This window comes from Silene latifolia, chromosome 1 (assembly GCF_048544455.1).
Source record: "Silene latifolia isolate original U9 population chromosome 1, ASM4854445v1, whole genome shotgun sequence".
Taxonomy (NCBI): Eukaryota; Viridiplantae; Streptophyta; class Magnoliopsida; order Caryophyllales; family Caryophyllaceae; genus Silene; species Silene latifolia.
The window spans coordinates 37,779,734-37,793,467 of record NC_133526.1 but is presented as its reverse complement, the minus strand read 5'-3'; the positions used below and the strand labels follow the sequence as shown (position 1 = coordinate 37,793,467).

The following is a 13,734-nucleotide window of genomic DNA, read 5'->3' as shown; positions in this document are numbered from 1 at the left end:
GTGATATTTCCCACCGCGGCGCACCAATGCTTTGAGATCTCAGATTAATTCTTTTGAGCAATTGCCCACCGAAGACCTGGATGGGGCTTGGACTAGGTTCAAGAAGCTCGTCCATTCTGTGCCTCACCACGGTTTCAAGCGTTGGTTCCTTTAAACCCAGTTCTACAACGGGTTATATCGAAACCAGAGAGCTATCCTTGATAGTGTAGCTAAGGGGAGATTAACTAAAAACGTGGAAGATGATCAAGGGTGGCGTCTTATTGTAGAGCTGGCCATTCATGTTGCCGAATATGGAAATCCCCGAGGAAGTGGGCAAGTCAACGAGTTGGTAGCAGCTGAAGTGGGAAGTCCTAGCAAAAGTCTAGGCAATGTGGAGATTACAGAGGTTATGGGTGAGAGTGCACAAGTTTGTGCAATTACTGAGCATGTGGAGATATGCGGTAGATGCGGCATGAAGGGGCATGACCCCATTGATTGTATGGCAAGAATTGAGCGTGTCCTTGCTTATCAGAAATACAAGCAAGGAGTTCCTTTTTCTCAGTTATATGAAGAAATGACAAATGTCTCTACTCCTTCTAAGCCAGTGCCGCAGCCAGATCCCCCTTCTACAAACGAGGAAATTGCCGAACTAAAGTCCTTGATGTTGAACTTAACACGACAGTTTAGGGAGAAATGCAACGAGAATGAAACTGTCATCGTGGAGTTAAGAGAACAAGTCGCGCAGTTAAAACTCGCGAAAGACCAAGCTAATCATCCACCGACATGCTACCCAGTTAACGCCAACAATCTCCTAAGTGGCCTTGCTTATGAGGGGCCAAAAATGCCAAATGATGGGGTTGTGACAGCTGATAATGCCCCGGAAGAAGAGCTAGGCGAGTTTGTGGACGATATCCCTGCTGTATATTGTCCCGTCACTCGATAGAGTGAAAATACTACTCGATCGAGTGAAATTTTCCATCAAGATGGTCGATCGAGTAAAAATACTACTCGATCGAGTAGTGCTCAATTTGAAGAACTCGATCGAGTAATTTATTCTTCTTGATCGAACAGTTTAGCCGATGAAGTTACTCGATCGAGTGAAAATTGTACTCGATCGAGTGAGCCAGAAATCCAAGAGCTCGATCGAGTGGTTCAAACAGCTCGATCGAGCAATTGTTAAGAAGAAACCACTCGATCGAGTGGAAAAAGTGGTCGATCGAGTGATAGAGCCAGCGGAGATTATATTTTGACATCTAATTCCGCTACCGTGTGATCTTCCCCTGCTATGAAGACGTCACACACTGATAAAGGTAAAGAGAAAGTCGCGGGTCCACTCATTGCTACCAGAGTACCCTTTCCAAGTCGTCTGAAGGACGCGAAGGTCGAGCGACAGTACGGTAAGTTTGTGGACGTTGTGAAGAACCTCCAGGTAACTGTCCCTTTTACCGAACTTATTACTCAGGTACCTACTTACGCTAAATTCATGAAAGATATTGTGACGCGTAAGAGAGAGCTAAGTGAATTTGAGACCGTTTCGTTTTTGGAAGAGTCTAGTAATTTACTTTTAAATAAGGCTCCACCTAAAATGAAAGACCCGGGTAGTTTCTCTATTACCTGTGTTATAGGCAATATGGTTATTGATAAGGCTCTTTGTGATTTAGGAGCCATCGTCAGTGTCATGCCACTATCTATCTGCAAGAAATTGAATATGGGTCATCTTAAATTGACTAACATTACCCTACAGATGGCTGATAGATCTGTTAGGAGACCCTTAGGTGTCTTAGAGGACGTGCCTGTGAAAATAGGTAAGTTCTTTATACCAGTAGATTTTATTGTTTTAGACATAGCTGAGGACACCTGGACCCCAATTATTTTAGGAAGACCGTTCCTTTGTACAGCTGGGGCCATTATTGATGTGAAACAAGAGCGTTTGACTCTTGTAGTAGGGGATGACGCGATCACTTTCAGTCTGCCTAATACCTTAGCTCGGCCAATGATAGAGGACACATGTTATTCTGTAGATATTATTGATGAGTCTATCTATGATTTCTGGTCGGGTTCTTTTATGAAGGACCCACTAGAAGCTCTTATGATTTTGGATGAGTGTGCAGATAACCCAGATGACGATGATGCTGTGTTGGATTTGCTTATAGATGATTTAGATGAGCGTGAACTCACCGACGCTGAGGGAGAGCAAGTGGAACAGATGATCAGTACCCTTTGCTCCATTGAGGTAAAGGTGCCTGAGCGTAAGCCTCTCCCCTCTCATCTAAAATATGTTTTATTAGATGATACTGAGCGATATCCAGTCATTATCAGTGCTAAGCTTGATAATGATCAGATGACTTCTTTGTTAGCCGTGCTTAAGAAAAACAGGAAAACTTTGGGTTATTCTTTGGATGATATCAAGGGGATTAGTCCCGATATTTGTATGCACAAGATAGAGCTGGAGTAAGATCACAAACCTTGCAGACAGGGTCAGCGCCGGCTGAATCAGAAGATGCAAGATGTTGTGATGACTGAGGTAATGAAGCTGCTCGATCCAAGTATTATCTATTCTGTTGGTCATTCTAAATGGATGAGTCCAGTGCAGGTGGTCCCGAAGAAAGGAGGGACTACCGTGGTTAAGAATGACAAAAATGAATTAATACCTACTAGAGTAGTGACTGGTTGGCGGATGTGTATAGACTACAGACAGCTGAATGCCACTACCAAGAAAGATCACTTTCCCCTTCCTTTTATTGATCAGATGGTAGAAAGGTTAGCTTCTCATAAATTTTTCTGCTATCTAGACGGGTATTCAGGGTTCTTTCAGATCCCTATTCACCCAGACGATCAAGCTAAGACTACGTTTACTTGTCCTCAGGGCGTGTTTTCTTATCACAGGATGCCTTTTGGTTTATGTAATGCCCCTGCTACCTTCCAAAGGTGCATGATGGGGATATTTTCAGAGTATATTGAGTCTATTATGAAAGTTTTCATGGACGATTTCAACGTTTATGGAAGTGATTTTTCTAACTGTATGTCTAACCTTGATAAAGTGTTGCAGCGCTGCATTGAGGTTAATCTCGTGCTTAACTGGGAGAATTGCCATTTCATGGTCAACGAGGTAGTTGTCTTAGGGCACTTAGTTTCTGATAAGGGAATAGAAGTTGATAAAGCAAAAGTGGAAGTGATTCAGCAATTACCTCCTCCCGTTAATGTTAAAGGAGTGAGAAGCTTCCTTGGTCACGCCGGCTTCTATCGCCGGTTTATCAAGGATTTCTCAAAAATGGCTAAACCACTTACACAGCTGCTACTTAAGGATGCCCCTTTTGTATTTACTGATGAGTGTCTTTCTGCTTTTAACAGGTTGAAGCAGGCTTTGGTCTCTGCGCCGATCATATAGCCTCCCGACTGGGCTCTGCCGTTTGAGATAATGTGTGATGCCAGTGACTATGCACTAGGAGCGGTGCTAGGCCAATGAAAAGACAACGCTTTAAATGCAATATACTATGCGAGCCGAACTCTGGATGAGGCTCAAGTGAAGTACACCACCACCACTGAAAAAGAACTGCTAGATGTAGTTTATGCCTTAGAGAAATTTCGTTCTTATTTGATTGGGTCAGAAGTTACTGTTTTTACTGACCATGCAGCTTTGAGGCATCTCCTCGCTAAGAAGGAGGCTAAACCACGGCTATTGAGATGGATACTCCTTCTCTAGGAGTTTGATTTGCAGATTAAAGATAAGAAAGGAGCTGAGAACGTCGTAGCTGATCATCTGTCGCGACTGTCGCGACAAGAAGGGGAAGATTCTCTACCTATTGATGAGTCTTTTCTTGATGATTCTTTATTTGCTATATTATCGTCTATTCTTAACCAAGAGCCTTGGTATGCAGATATAGATAATTATGTTGTCAGTGGCAAGCTGCCGCCTGACCTTTCTCATAAGCAGAGGAAGCGTTTTCTGTATAACGCTAAGCAGTATTTTTGGGACGATCCTTATTTATTTAAAGAATATGCAGACGGTCTCTACAGACGGTGTATTTTGCAGTGGGAGACCAAAGTAGTCCTGGAAGTCTGTCACTCCTCTTCTTATGGTGGTCACCACGGTCCATCGCGCACCGTGGCTAAGGTACTTCAGTCTGGTTTTTACTGGCCCTCTTTGTTTGTTGATGCTAAGTCTTTTGTTTCAGCTTGTGATGCCTGCAAACGATCAGGGAATATTTCAAAGAGATATGAGATGCCACAAAATGGTATCATAGAGGTTGAGGTTTTTGATGTCTGGGGCATTGATTTCCAAGGACCGTTCCCGTCTAGTAAAGTTAACAGGTACATTTTAGTAGATGTAGATTATGTGTCGAAGTGGGTTGAGGCAATTGCCTTACCTCATTGTGATGCCAAGACCATGATAAAAATGTTCAAAAAGGTCATATTTCCCCGATTGGTGTCCCTAGGGTCGTCATTAGTGATGGGGGAATGCACTTTAAAGAAAAGAAACTAACTTCCATTCTGTCTAAGGTTGGTGTTCAACACCGGCGTGGTTTGGGGTATCATCCCCAAACTAGTGGTCAGGTAGAGGTCTCTAATCGCGAGATTAAAGAGATCTTGTCTAAGGTAGTTTCTAAATCACGGAAGGACTGGAGTCTTAAATTAGAAGACACATTATGGGCTTACAGGACTGCCTTTAAGACACCGATTGGTGCATCAACTTATAGGTTAGTTTATGGGAAATCATGTCATTTACCTGTTGAGTTGGAATATAAGGCTTGGTGGGCAATTCGAGAGCTTAACTTTGATCAAAATTTGTGTGGTCAGAATCGTCTTTTGCAGCTAGATGAATTGGAAGAGTTTAGGCTCAATGCCTATGATAGCTCGCGCATTTACAAGGAAAAGACGAAGAGATGGCATGACAAAAGAATTCTACCTCGGGAATTTCATGTCGGGTAGAAGGTCTGCTGTTTAATGCCCGACTGCGATTATTTCCTGGCAAGCTGAAGTCCAGGTGGAGTGGTGCTTATACAGTGACAGTTGTCACTGAATTTGGATCCGTTGAGCTAGAAATCCCCGAGGGAAATCGGTTCAAGGTGAATGGGCAGTATGTGAAGCATTATCACGAGGCAAATGAAGCAGATAATCGTGTTGAAGTCCTGTACTTCGACGAGCTTGACGCGCCAGTTAATTGATGCCAGAAAGGTCGTGCGGGACGTCTTAAACCTGCGTCTCCGGGAGGCAACCCGGACTGTTTTGTTGTATTTTTGTTGAACTTTTTCCTTCACATTTAGCCTTTTGTTGAACTTTAAACGCTGTTTTATGCACCCTTTGTATTTTCCTTGCTCTTTACTCGTGTTTTAAAGGTGTATTCACTCGATCGAGTAGTTTTTCTACTCGATCGAGCACTTTTGAGTTGAGAATCACTCGATCGAGTAACATATATACTCGATCGACAAACTGGAGTTCCACGTTCATTCGATCGAGTAAGAATTTCACTCGATCGAGCATTCCTGACACCAATCCACTCGATCGAGCTATTCCAAGCCACTTGATCGAGCAGTTTCGTCTTCTAGCTGTTCCTTTTCGTCTGTTGAGCTACTGCTTGACTTCCTTTGACCTCTCATGTTCATGGTCGGTTTGGGGAGGTCCCTCTTCATGATGTTTTGTAAGTATTCTGACTCCAGTTATCCTTTTCTCCTCAGTTTGCATTTCTTTCCCTATTTTTGGTACAATGAGGGAATTGTACGGTTTTGTTTGGGGAGGTATGCATCCATATCTGTGTCTGCATGTTTTCTTGCATTTTCGTTGGCACGTTTATTTATTTTCGCATGCATTGTCGTTTTTAATTCAAAAATCACATAAATTTCAAAAAAAATTCACGTTTAATTTGAGTCGGAACGTTTGAACTTTGACGCTATATTGAATCCCTACCTTAGCCCTGCATTTTCTTAACATTTAGTTGGCATGATAATGTGCAAAATCTACGAGTTTTTGTTTCTCTCTTATCTGAACGAATATACTTGACTCATATATTGGCAAGCTACATTACATTCTGAGGTTAGAGCTTTATAAACTGGTGACATTCATGACCGGTTTCATTTAAGATGTGAGTAGTACTCTATGTAAGGCATGTAACATCAATTTGCATAAGCATGAGTCTAGTCTTCTTAATACCTGTATGCATTCGGTCTGTGGATGGTGACACATGTTAGGAGAGGCAGTTCCCTTTTATTTCATTCTACCCATGAGCCCCACATAGCCAAATTGCCTTTTTGTCCTATTAGCTACATTCTATAATTTTCCCACCCTAGCCGAGCTAGTGATGAGTAGCTGTTTGGAATGCTTTGCTGCAGTTTGGTTATATTTATCTGATTTCAGAAGTACGTGGAAGAATTGAAGGGAATGAAAAAAAAAATGATGAATGAAAAAGAAAAAAAAAAAAAAAAAATTGGAAATATGAAAAAGAAAAAGAATAAAATCATATGCGAAAAAAACGAGAAATTGTATAAATGATTTTCACTCCCATGTTTTATTTATATTTTATGGGGAGTTGACAAGTTTATGGTGTATTGTGAGTTGAGTGCATTGAATTTGCACCGTTTTGTTTTGTTATATTGAGTACGAAGTTGGGATGCAGTTCAATATTTGAATTCGTTGTTGCTAGCCTGGCTAATAACTCCACATATCTAAATTCATCTTAGCCCCTTCTTACCCATTACCTCACTTACCCAAATGTAAGTCCTCTGCATGTGCCTTGGTCATTAGTATGGTTGGAATGCGTATGTACGGTGGTAGAGACTTTATTCATGTTAACTGCATGCATGTTCTTATAAGTTGAGTTAGGTGAGTGTCTTTACTTCTTTCTATCTTTCACATATATACTCACCTCGTGCCTAAATTTGAGTGATGAGCGACCCGTGAGAGTCCGATACTTTTGAGTCTTGCAAGGTCGACGGTTCAGTAAGTTTGAAACATTGATTTAACTCGTTTGCACCTATCATCTGCCACTTTGTTAGTTGTTGCATTAAACTGGTTTTGGTGGATGATTTGTAGTTGATGCATTAGTCCCGTTCCACTGTTTATTCTTAGTTGCATTCATAATTTGCTTGGGGACAAGTAAAGGTTTGGTTTGGGGAGATTTGATTCGTGTATTTTATATAAGGTTTTCACCTCCTTTTTACACGCATTTCTATACTATTTTATGTGGCATCTAGCTACAAATACCCCCGAATAGTCTACTTTGGTTCGTTTTATGTAAATTGCAGGAATAAACCAAAGAGAAGATAAATCGAGCCTAAACTCGTCCCATTTGCATGCATTTATGCGTATCTATCACTTTGAAGACGTGCGAGCTGGTTTCGGAAGGTGTCTTAGTGCCTAAACGTGCCAAAATAACTCGATCGACTACTTTTCCAGTCGATCGAATGCTTTATATAATGAAGATTACTCGATCGAGCAATTCTTGTATTCGATCGAGAAGGCATTACAAAGGATTACTTGATCGAGTGGTTTATTTCCACTCGATCGAAATGTTTTTCGCCAAGTTACTCGATCGAGCAGTTCTATTCCACTCGATCGAGTGGTTTGCCCTGTAATTGAGTTTTTCCGCCTAATTTCGTATGGGCTTTTGTAAATAGGCCTTTGGATTAGGTTTAGAAGAGGATTTTTCGTATGCTACTTAGGCAGTAGACTGCGTAATTCACTGGGGGATCATCTTTCACGGCTTCACTTTCTTTTACACTTTTCCACTCTAGAACTCGGATTCCCAATTTGTAATTGGTATTATTTTTCCCTTTTATTTCTTAATCATAATTATTGTTTTGTTTCTATCTTTCTCTCATTGCTTTCGCTATTGTTTTATTTGATCCTCCTGTTTTTATTATTATCATGTTTAATTCTTGTTATCTATATATTATTATTGTTGATTCGATAGTAATGTGTAGCTAATTCCCTTTTGCTAGGACTAGGGAATCCATGATTATGAAGGGAGAGTGATTGAATTATTAGGTTAACGCTTGTGTAGTCCTTGTTGTTAATCGCTGCACTTATTTGTATCTGTCTGATTGAGTCGACGCAATTAGGCATTTAAATTATAGTAAACCTTGACCTGGACCGGAAGGTCGGAAAGGGTGAGACTCGTAGCGAACATTAGGGCACTGTAGTGAGGGCGGAAGCTAAGCTATTTGTGCTTTAGGGCGAATTGAGACCGGAAGGAGATATTCACTGCCCCTTTGACCATACTTGCATTAACCTGAGACCTAGATCGCTTGACTGAATGATCATGGTGAACCGTATGTCTTAGCTGCTTTTTCCTTATCTGCTTAATCTTTATTCTTCGGCTTTTTTCTCTTCCTCTTCCTCATTAGTTTAGAACAACCCAATTAAACCCCCCCCCCCCCCCCCCCCCCAATTTGGTTACCGTGACAAACTTAGACAAAGTTGACATTTTCCCATCTCCCTGTGGAAATCGACCCGACTTCCCTAGCTATATTAGTTAGAGCCAGTTGGTTATTTTTGATAGGTATACGACTGCCCTGTCACCTCCAACCAGGTTGTGGCTGTTTTCCAAGCAATGTACCCCTAAAACCCCTACAAAATGTGTCCGTGTCTATGGCTGAAACTTCCAAGCAACGTCGTGTGTTATTTGTTGAGTATCAAACTGTGTGTGTCTGTATCCGCCTATCATAAGCAGTGTCGTGGGCCTGTATGAAAAGGCAACTTAAATAAAGGTAATGTGTAACCCTGTGGTCTTGTAAGACTTCCAGTACTGTTGTATAAGTAGCGTCGAGAATATCAGTGCTTTATGTTTGTATTAAATATGCAGTTCCTTCTACTAATCTGTTCGGTGGAGATAGTTATTTAAAAAAATAAAAAGGAAGATATATATATTTAAAAAATAAAAATAAAAATAAAAGCTAATAACTTACATTATAGACCATCTCAGGATCGGGGACGTTTCTTGGATGTCAAAGTTTCTTCGTTAACCCAAATACCTTCACCATGGTCATCACGCATATAGACGCTTTCAGTGTCCTCATGATCAGTGTCAACATCGTCGAAATAAGATACAGTGGTAGAGTGATCCATTCCCTCAAAAACGACATCCTGATCATCATCACCATTATCGGATGGACTACTCCTTCTACTTTTTATAGACAATATAACAGACCACTTCTTATCCATAGGATCGGTGACATAGAACACTTGTTTAGCTTGGGATGCCATTATGAAAGGATCATCCTTATTATTGCCAACCTTACCCAGATTGACCAACGTAAATCCCATCTTATCCTTTCAGACACAATGGATGTTGTTATCAACCCAGTTACATCGAAACAAAGGCATTGTGAAATCAATGTAATCTGGTACCAATATTTCTTGAATAACACCATAATAAAGGCATTTTCCCCAAATAAGCTTTTTATCTTTTGAAGTAGCAAAGTGCATTGCTTCAAATTCAGAACTCACACCCCTATTTTGCATTGTGCTCAACTCATCTTGCTCGCGGGTGTAAAAAGTATATCCATTAATGGCAAAACTGCTGTAAAAGGTGACCCTGGCATTTGGACCTAAACCAAGACGTAGTAACCTAGGAAAGATGTCATCACCAGTTTGATCCGTACACTCTAAGACAATATTCCTAAACCACTCTGCAAACGTCTTCGTATGCTCGTTTGCAATCCACTTCTCGGTCTTGTTTGGGTGATCGTATTTGAGCTCATCTTTGTGTTGTTGAATATAAGGTTGCACCTCATCTTCGTTGTTTAGCACATACGTATGTGCTAAATACAACATTTCACGTGTCATAATTTTTTCAACCCGGCCCCTAATACCTTTTCTGGTCATCCAGTCACTATGACGATTCTTAGAAATGCCAATCAACTCATCAGGGGAGAGATGAGCGTAACAATATGAAAGAGCTTCGTCTAAAATAGCGCGTTCAGCAATACAACCTTCCGGACGATACCGATTAGATGTATAGTCCTTGTAAACTTTCATCAATTTTTCGAAAGGATACTGGTATCTCAAGTACACGGGCCCAAGGTACAAAATCTCCCTAACCAAGCGAATGGTCAGATGAATCATGATAGTGAAGAAAGAGGGTGAAAAATACATTTCCAACTGACAAAGAGAGGTTACAACGATGTCCTGCAATGAATCCGCGTCATCGGGATCGATGACTTTCTCGCATATGGACTGGAAGAAGACACAGAACCTAGTTATAGCATATCTTACCTCTTCAGGTAAAATGGAACGAATAGCCACAGGTAGTAATTGTTGCATCAAAGTGTGACAATCATGTTACTTTAACCCGGTGAGTTTTAAGTCTTGCATCGACACTAGGCTTTTGATGTTCGACGAATTACCATGTGGCACTTTATTTCCATTCAAGCATGCATATAACTCTTTTTTCTCATTCCGTGAAAGGGTATAAGCTGTTGGCGGTAAAAATGTACGATTACCTCTCTTCTGTGGTGCCAACTCTAGCCTAATACCCATCATTTTCATATCTTCCCTAGCTGTGGCGTTATCCTTTGTTTTAACAGGAACATTCAGAAGGGTATTGATAATATTATCACAAACATTTTTCTCAATGTGCATGAAATCGAGGCAATACCTGACCTCCTGGTCAGGCCAATATGGAAGTTTATCAAAAAATATGGATCTTTTATTATACCCACGAGTAGACAATTTAGAGCCGCTGATCTTCTTCCCATAATCTATCTCAATATGCTTTACTTTCTGATAAACTTCATGCCCACTCAAAATTCTAGGAGGTTGACGAAGTTCTTGTCTTCCATTGAATGCTTTCTGCATCTTGCGATAACAATGGTCATGACACAAGAACCTCCTATTTCCCATATACACATACTTACGAGAAGACTTCAAGTATTCAGACTCGATATCCTCCGCACACAATGGACAAGCCTCTTTCCCATGAACTGTGTGCCCAGAAAGGTCGCCATAAGCCGGATAGTCATATATTGTACACAATAACATCGCTCTCAAATTGAAAGTTTCGTTCTTATATGCATCAAATACTTCTATCCCACTATCCCACAACATTCGCAAATCATCTAGAAGAGGTTCCAAATAGACATCTATATCATTTCCAGGTTGTTTAGGGCCGAAAATTAACAACGACAACATCAAATACTTTCTTTTCATGCACACATATGGAGGTAAATTATAAATAGCCAAAACTACTGGCCAAGTACTATGTTGGCTACTCATGTTTTCGTGTGGGTCCATTCCATCAGTGGACAGCGCTAGACGTAAGTTTCTAGGTTCATTGCCGAACTCAGGATACTTAGCGTCGAACGATTTCTATTGCATACCATCTGCCGGGTGTCTTAGCTTTCCATCATTTATTCTTCCTGTTTCATGCCAAGTTAATATTTTTGAATCATAGGGATTCGCATAAATCCTTATGAATCTTGGTATCACTGGAAAATACCACAACAGCTTAGCCGGGATCCCTTCCTTATCCTTATAACGCCACTGCAAACATTTACGGCAATTGGTTAAGTTTTGATATAATTTCCGATACAATATGCAATCATTTGGACATGCATGTATTTTCTCATATTTCATACCCACTCCTCTTGTTAGTTTTTTTGCCTCATATGTCTTAACAGGTAGAACATTACCATCTGGAAGCAACTCCTTTATCAAGGCTAAAAAACTAGTGAAACACGTGTCACTCACCCCATTTGCCCCCTTTATATTATGCAACTTCACCATAGCCGACATTTTTGTGAACTTATAACCAGGATACAGAGGTGCTTCAGACTCACACAACTTCTCATACATGTTGTTAAGGTCATCCCAATTAATGGTGTCATCACCTACATCTTCAAAAGCATTCGACCCATCATCATTCTCTTCATTATCTATAGGCCCAACATTCAACTTCTCTGCTTCCAACTCTTCCAACTCAAAAAACTCGGCAAACTCAAGATCATGAGTTAGCCTTTCGTATACATCAACATCATCTTCTTCAAAGCTATTATCGTCCTCTAATGGTTCCCCTTGAAAAATCCAACGTGTATAGGATCGACTAAATCTCCACTTTTCTAGGTGTATTTTAACGTCCGGAAAAGCCATATACCTAATATTACCACATCTTTCACAAGGGCATGAAATACTAGAAGAACCTTTCAAATTGTTCGAAACGACTTTATAAAATTCAGCTCAACCATCCTTATAGTTGGGGTCACTCATATTTGCATCAATCATCCAAGTTCGAGTCATTTTTCTACATTCGTAATATATAGGCAACTAATTCAGAAAATCTAATAATAGGCAAACAAATAAACGAAATTCAAGAAATCAATTAAGCTAAATTATCAACAAATCTTAATAAGAAATAGTTAATAAGCTAAGAAACATATATACCTGATTGATAAACACGATGAGGGAGAGAAGACGGTAACAACAGTGACGGAGATGAAGACAGAGAGAGACGATCAGGGAGGAATGGAGGATGATATTTGTGTATAGTAGCAGTATTAGCTTGTGTTTGTGTTTTGTAGCGTATAGCAGAATAAAGCAATCTGTTGTTCTTAAGATTTTCATAACATTAATAACAACGGTTATTTAGTTTACAACCGTTGTTACAACCTAATAACAACGGGTTCTAACAAAACCGTTGTAATTACTTTTCACTAATTTTGCGCCAAATTATTAACAACGGTTAAAATGTATTATAGAGTAAACTGTTGTTATTAGTTTTTATGTTAACAACGGTTTTGAAAGTATAAACCGTTGTTAAAACCAATAACAACGGTTAACAACAAAGAACCGTTATAATTAAGTTTGGTAAAATTCTCACCATCCATTCGACAACGTCTTATGGTGATTTTCGTGAATAAGCGTTGTTAAAGGGCCGTTGTAGTTGCATGTATTGGTAGTAGTGATCCCTTATCATCATCAATATTTTTCTGAAATCTTCCATTGGATGAGGCGTCCAGAATAGCTCTATGGTCATCGTACAACCCATTATAAAATTGATTGCACAAAAACCATTGATCAAAACCATGATGAGGAAGAGACCTCACCAATTTCTTGAACCGACACCAAGCTTCATAAAATGTCTCATCAGGTGCCTGCTTAAAACTGGTTATCTTTCCCCTCAGCTGATTAGTGCGCTGCGGAGGGAAATATGTTTTATAGAAGGCAAGCGCGAGAGTCTCCCAGTTGGTGATTCCAGCAGCTGTACGGTCAAGATCGGTCAACCACTCACGGGCTGAGTCAGTCAGAGAAAAAGGAAAGAGCACCTCCTTAATCTTGTCTTGAGTTACTCCCTTTGTAGCGGGAATAGTAGAACAGTAATCAGTAAAGACCTCCATATGCTTCCTTGGGTCTTCACCCGCCACACCCCTATAAAAATTTCTCTCCCCCAGATTTATGTAAGACGCTCTGATATCAAAGGTGTTCCCGTCTTCAGTTTGGAGGTTGAAACCCTTCGGAATAGAGGATGCTTTAGACTCCGAATGACTTGCAATATTCGGCATCTTTACTGGTTGGTTGACAGAAATGAGATTGTCTTCTCCTAAAGACTGGTCTTCTGTGAATAGAAAATGCTGTAGCTCGGGTTCGAAAGTACTCAAGTCTTCCTTTCGACGTTCTCTTTGCAGACGGAGTCTATGCCTAAACAGTCTCTCTGGCTCAGAATCAGCTGAAACTAACTCCGACCTGTTTGACCTAGGCATACACAGCACTGAAAGATATAAATGAGAACTGTCTCAAGGAATAAAAATTCCCTAAGACATATAAAAA

The 13,734-nt window shown here is 40.3% G+C and overlaps 1 non-coding gene across 1 annotated transcript; it reads left to right on the top strand.

Moving 5' to 3' along the window:
* Positions 1 to 12,987: 12,987 nt before the first annotated feature.
* Positions 12,988 to 13,093, top strand: LOC141620745 (small nucleolar RNA R71). The gene has a single exon (XR_012532027.1). It is a non-coding gene; the product is annotated as a small nucleolar RNA R71 (small nucleolar RNA).
* Positions 13,094 to 13,734: the final 641 nt, after the last annotated feature.